We start from the raw sequence: 7,385 nt of genomic DNA, 5'->3' as shown, positions 1-7,385 counted from the left end.
GTTTGAAGATGCGTTATCCACTGTAATAGTAAACACAGTCTCAATCCCCCAGTTTTGTATACACTCATAAACAAGGCGCCCGATCGTGTCACCCTTATGATTCTCTATAGGGCAAAAATTTAGGATTTTTTTTTGTAAAACCCAATAATCATCGATCCAATGTGCAGTGAGGCACATATAATTGACATTTTGGACCGATGACCAAGTGTCTGTAGTTAGACACACTGTTTGGCCTTTCATCATAGCTTTCACTTTTTCCGCCTCTTGTTCATAAATCGATAAACAATCTCGAGCGACACTCCATCTAGATATGAGCTTAAACTCAGGATTCAATTCCCACACAAACTCCTTAAAACCCTCATCATCAACAATGCTAAAAGGTCTATTGTCTTTAATGTACATTTTGGCAAGGGCTAATCGACATTTCTCTTGGCTAAAAGAATGCTTAGCTAAAGACCCACTCGCCTCCGTACCTTTTGGCTTAAGCTTAAAGTCGTTTGTTTCTTTATATCGGGTTTTTTATAAAGTGGGGAGGTCCTACATGAATGGACTAGATGAGTAAGTAATGCAGATGTACCATTCTTTCTAGTGCCACAAGCCAATACTCTTTTATAATGTTTACATTTTGAAGATGTAGCGCCTTTGACATATGGGAAATGATCCCATACAATGGATCTCACCCTACCTGTTGACTTCTTTTCTTCTTCGGTGTTACGTTCACCGGTTAATGGAACTTCAACTCCATTGTTATTTTCATCATCAACATCAATTATACCTTCATCGGTAGCCATTCTGAAACACAAATAATCAAACAGAAACATTCAAATACCTAACCTATTAGTGTTCTATTATGTTATTGTTACCTAAACAAAGGAACAAAAATTAACTAAACAAAGCTTACTGATTTCAAAAATTAATTTCATATTTTCATATGTGTGCAAGATCTGGAAAAATAAAGATAATTGGCTTTCATGAAAAAATCATGAAAGTTGCTTCCAGTATGTATTAAAAAAAATGAAATAGTTATATTTACCCTTTTAAAGAATTTAATTTCGTGAAGTAGTTATATCTTAAATTTACTCTTCAAACGTTAAAGCACTCATGCATAATTACATATATACTCCTATTTTACGTTGTATGAAAAAAAAAATCTCAAAAACTAAGTTCATATATTGTTTATGGTTTTTGTAAATACAAATTGAAACAAATGCACAAAGCTACTGAATTAAACACATACTCGAAAGAACGATGACATTCATGGCAGTGAATAAGGGTAACTGAAAACCTATTGTTATCTCTACACAAACCAAAACAAATGATTTTTGTAAACCTAACATTATATATGTGATTATGTCTACTTAAGATCGAAGACGCTTGCCGTATATATTTTTTAAACAGTCGGAAACAAACCTGTAGTGGCCGGAGATGGTGAGACGTGTCAGTGTGATCCGCCGATAGTGTGAACGTTGACGTAGAGTCGTGCCTAACACTGATGATGTAGTGGCAGCCGGAGATGGAAGACTGAGGGTTGAGACGGTGAGGGATCGTGACTTCGTTCGTGAGAGTGGGAGGCGAAGAGTCTGAAATTTAGGCTAGGTCAAACTTTGAATCCCGCTCAACATAACCTTGTTTTTTAATTAGGATTATTAATATTAAAAAATCAAATAATAACATTATATAATTATTTAAAATTTGTAAATTAGTGGTTCGATTAGCGGTTCGGTTAGGTTTAGCGGTTCGATTAATCTATTCGGTGCGGTTCGGTTATTTGCGGTTTTTAAAAAAACAATAACCGCACCGCACAGCAAAATTTCGGTTTTGGTAAAATTGAAAACCTCACCATCGGTTATCGTTTCGGTTTCGGTTAATCGGTTTCGGTTTTTGCAGTTTTTTCGGTTTTTTTTAATTGCGGTTCGGTTTTTGCTCACCCCTACATACATTTATCATAGCCTGCCTAGCATATATGGGTGCTGGCCTCCCCTTCGGTATCTTTCAACCGGTAACTGGGGACTATTTCACCCCTACCACTACTATACTATGACATAACATAATAGCACATAAAGCCTAGTGGAACACCAGACAATTATCACGAAGACAATCATCTAACATACATCTCCTACTAGTGGGTCGGCATTGTGGCCTTAGACCCACTTCTACTGGAACATAACTCACCTCGATGTTGTGTAGTAACTGAACTGTCCTCGGTGCTGGGAGCAACTCCTCTCAAACTCCTATACATAACAACCTTCCTTAATTACCATTTCATACTCGTAACCCTTTCAAGGGTCAACTCAGGTCAAGTCAAAGTCAAGGTCAACACCTTGGTCAAAGTCAACTTTTGGTCATAGTCAACATCTGGTTGACTCAACTCGCCAAGTTGGTCCACCAACTCGTCGAGTTCCATGATCCACAAAATACTGGAACTTCGATCCTACTCGTCGAGTCTTTCAAGAACTCGTCAAGTTCTCCTTCATACAGAATCAGGACCTGTTGCTCATGACTCGTCGAGTTCATCCTTGAACTCGTCGAGTCCTGCTTCATATCAGTTGGAACGTTTAGCCCTTGACTCGCCGAGTTCTTCCTTGAACGCGTCGAGTTTTTCTTCATAACCGTCGGGACATTCCTTGAACTGGTCGAGTTCTTTGATCTTCAAGTCCATATTCACGTCCATCTTGTTGAGTCCTCTTCTAGACTCAACCAGAATGCTCAGAAATGGAAAAGGTTGGGGAACCATGGCCCGACTCACCGAGTCCTATGAATGACTCGTCGAGTACCCCAAAGTACAAGTCCATACAATCGATTTCAGTCGGTCTTATTGCATCCAAAGCATAGATCTGACCTCCTAGCGACAATATAACACGTAAGGTTACAAACTTTACATGCATGCATGGGTTTTATGAAGCTAGAACACCAAAACTAAGCCATAAAGGAGTCCTAATGCATGGGATAGGGCCATATCTCAATAAAGGTGGCAACTTTGAGCTTCCTGAGCTCAAATGTTCCCAGATCTGAAGTCATCACTCTAATATACACTCAAATCCCGAGAGTGAATTAGAAATGTCCCAAAAATGACAAGATGCAAGCCCTAAGGAAGATCTAAGTGATGGAAAGCCAAGGTTGAAGCTTTTTACCTCAAACAAACTGGAAATGCAACCAAAACTCTGGATCTACTTCCTTATTCTTGGACCTCCAAGCCTTTCCTTCCTTCTCCAAGCTTCAAATCACTAAAATGGCACAAAATAGCTCAAGAACACTCACAAACTGATTAGGGTTTCGAGAATAGGGTATGTGGGTGATGGAGGCTGGAGTGGAGGCCATATAAGGTGTTTAAATAGGGTGCACACCCTAAAATTTAGGGTTTCATTCAAACAGATCTACTCGTCGAGTCGGGGCTTCCGAATCGTCGAGTAGACTCTTCTACCCGCGTCCAAGATTCGCCCCTACTCGATGAGTTTGGGGCCTCAACTCGTTGAGTCCCAGTATAAAAATGCAAAACTCATATTTAAAATACGTATCGGGAATCGGGCGTTACAGTAAAAGACAAAAGGATTTGTCTAGTCCAAAATGATGTGCATGACTTATTAATTCATACCATATGAATTATGTAATGTTACTTGCTAATGAAAATTAATATTTCCTAGAAATAAATAATTTCCAATTAATTATAAGAGTTTATTGAATATTTATTAAAATCAATTTCTAATAAATAATCAATTGTATCAAGTTGTTGTTAGTGTGACCCATTAGTATCATATGTTAATTAGCAATATCACTTTAATATGATTCTTGAACATACTAGATCTTTCAGCTTTTGGATCCAGAATCTACATCTCATTGTTCATCTCCATAAGGTATAAAGTTCATACCTTGAGGCTTGCTTTGCTAGATCTTGTTAGGGTTTAAGTTTATGTTCATTTTATCTCAAAACCTTGGTATTTGTGAGTATGGACTACTCCAGACCATTTAAGTTGTCCTTTCAGATGTTTTTGAGTGCATGGTATCATAAAAATGAAAGCTTGGTCCTTTCCTTTCATGAATGCATGAGTTATGGAATTTTTGGTGATGTTAGAAGTTAGGATTTTGAGATTGAGCTCTCTTTAGCCATGCAAAGGCATAAATTAGAGACTTTATGGATTAGAATGCCTTCTAAGGTCAGATATGATGTTGGGGTGAAATCTCTTAATGATTAAAAGCTTAAAAGTTAAGACTTGAGTTTAGGCTGAGTACGCCAAGCGTAAATCTGGCTCCGCCCAACATAGCCAGCTGGGAGCTCGTTTTTAGATTTTATACTCTACGCTATGCATAGAGCCTTGGTACGCCACGCGTAAGGTCAACTGTTTTGACCTTTGAATTTTTGACCGAGTGTGACTTTTGGTCAATTTGTGAGGGTTTTGGTCTTGGAAGGGGCAAAATGGTCTTTTGCCTAAATTATGGATTAGACTTGGCTTGGGTCTAGTTGAGTTTGGATAATTACCTTAATTGCTAATTAGGGTTATTTGTTGCGATTAATAGAAGGAGTCTAGTTCCGGCAGTTCGGGTGTGAGTTTTATCAGTCTTCGGTGCGAGGTGAGTCTTCTCACTATACATGCATGTGTGGTAGTATATATGTGCTGACCAACTGGATCTTATTTGTTGTTATTTTGATATGTGTTACTGTATGTACTGAGACTTCAGGTAGTTTCCAGGGTTGCTGATAACCCATAGGGCGTGCTCTTTTCCCATTGAGACTTCGGGTAGTCTCTAGGGTTGCTGATAACCCATAGTTGTTATTTGTATTGTGTTGTATGTGGTATTTTGGGGAACTCACTAAGCTTCATGCTTACAGTTGTTGATTACATGTGTTTCGTGGTACTTGTGATGATCGTGGGAAGGTGAAGGTTTGATTGTACATATTCGCCTGCAGTTTATGATTCCGAATATTTTTGGACACTCGGATGATGATTTGAATTTGATACTTGTGATTTTCTTGAGATGAGTTTTTATGAACAATGTTATTTTAGATAATTAAAAATAAATAAAAAATTGGTTTGAAAATTTGGATGTTACAAAAGTGATACATGAGTATAACACACGTAACCGACATCTCAAGTAGTTAAGTCACTGATCCCTTGAACATATCGATTTCAGTTTGAAACTCGGCACCTACATATTGGTGATTTATTTTTTTAACCGCATGAAACATATCCCTTATCGGTAGAGTGCCTTCTTCATGTTTATGTAAGGACTTCCCTTTTCAGATATTGTGAAAAGCTATCCCACATCACCAAACGGATGGAACATTAACCATTATTGAAGCTTATATAATCAAACATCATGGCTAAATTAGCTCAAGATTGTTTAAATTCATTAATCCCAAAACTGAACCAGGAATTGGGAATCGAGAACCCAAACCCATCAGTTTTGTTTGAGTTTGAGTTTGAAATACTTAAAACTGATTCTACCAGTATGGGTTCGGTTTTAGGTCAAAACCGACCCAAACCAACCCTTAGTTGGCGACACACAACCAAATAGTGCATGAAAAATACAGTTATAATATGATTAATACATATTTATACATAACATTATGGTTTGAATGTAAAATATCTTGTATTTATACAAGAAAACTATGGTTTTTAAATGAAATAAATGTATTTATACGACTTCAAATGTTAAAAAAATATTTATACGGTTCAAATAGAACAAAAAAATGATGTTCGTTTAGGAAAAAAAATGGAGTGTCACATCATTAAAATGAACAAAATTGGAAAAAAAAAGATGTTCGATTTTGAACAAAAAATTGGAGTTTCACCCATTGAAAAAAATGGAAAAGAATGATGTTCGATTTGGAAAAAAAATGGAGGGTCAAATTTGAAAAAATAATAACAAAAAACTTAGTGTCAAAATTGAAAAATGCGAAAACTTAGTGTCTTTTGTGACACATTTTTTTTTCAATTTTGACACGTCAACATGCCATGTTAGCATGTCATTTCAACAAAAATTGACACATCATCATGTTACGTCATCAAGAAATCTAGTTGACTGGTCAAGTTGTCATAATTATGTAACAAATCGGTAAATGGAACGTCAAATTTGAGACAAAAACAACATAGTATCAAAATCGAATTTTTGTGTAAACTCAATGACTTTTGTAGAAATTACCCTAAAAACTTTTAAAAGTTAATTGCCAAAAATACCTTATATGAAATGATATAACCATATTGATTGATTATTATCATTGATCATAACTAAGTCTTAATCAATATCCAAAAAATCGGACAACTCAATCGAATATTCAGGAATCGAGTTTCGATCGAGGCAAGTTAAAGGAAATTGGTCAAAATATTCTAACAACTGAGTCAACCTTGGTCATTGGTAAAAATGTCAAAATCGACTTCAAAAGAAAAAAAAGTAAAGGGTAAATTACACCAATCTTCCCTTATGTATGGGCCAAAACGCACATTTAGTTACTATTTTCAAAAATTAACTCGGACTGTCTCTTGTATCATATAAATGTGCATGTTTCATCTCCCGTTAGTTTAAATTTGTATGTTTCATCCCTTGTGAGACATGAGATGACTAAAATACCATTTGCAATTTCTTTTTCATTTATTTTTAACATTTATGATTATTTTTAATTATTAAAAATATTTTAGTTAAAATTATAGGGTCCACCTAATAATATTAAAATGCTCTTTTCGTTGAAGAACACTTCCCCACCACTATCACCGGAAATCTGAATCACTACTGGAAACCTGCACAACAACCGCCACCACCACCATCATCCGAAATCTGCTCTCACCTCACACTATGTCACACCCCCAAACCAGACGGCGGAAACGTCCGGGGGTGGAGGACTTCATTTGTAGTATCACAACACATGCATTATAGTAATCAAAGTACAAACAACCATTGTATTTAAAAAGTATAAATATTTACATTTGTTTCAACATTGTATACTGAAACAAAATAGTTGTACAAAATAAGAAGACAAGACATAAAAGCTCCATCTTCTCAAAAGCTCGGGGTGTACATGTCTACTAGTTCCCTGAGAATACAAGTAATTTGAAAAGAGAGTATCAACATAAAGTTGAGTGAGTGCATAAGTATTTATGTTTTGAAAGAATGTCTTCTGTTTCTTGAATATGTAAACTGTTTCCAGAAAATCCTACATTTTCTGCTGTATGTGAAAAGTAGTTTTAGTTACATAAAACCGTTCTATTTGTAAACCAATGTTCTGTATTGGTAATCCTTTTGTAAACGAGTATCTGAGAGTATGTCTGAATTCATCAACTGTTATTGTAAACTGTAATGTAATACTGTAAATTGTATCTTGTAAACTAGTACTTTGAAAATATACTTAAGTTTAGTAAATTATACACTAACGTATTGTTAATATCTTTTAAATG

This window comes from Lactuca virosa, chromosome 4 (assembly GCF_052849685.1).
Source record: "Lactuca virosa cultivar CGN04683 chromosome 4, Lactuca_virosa_CGN04683_v6, whole genome shotgun sequence".
Classification (NCBI taxonomy): domain Eukaryota; kingdom Viridiplantae; phylum Streptophyta; class Magnoliopsida; order Asterales; family Asteraceae; genus Lactuca; species Lactuca virosa.
The sequence above is the reverse complement of the archived record's forward strand: the minus strand, read 5'-3'. Positions refer to the sequence as shown.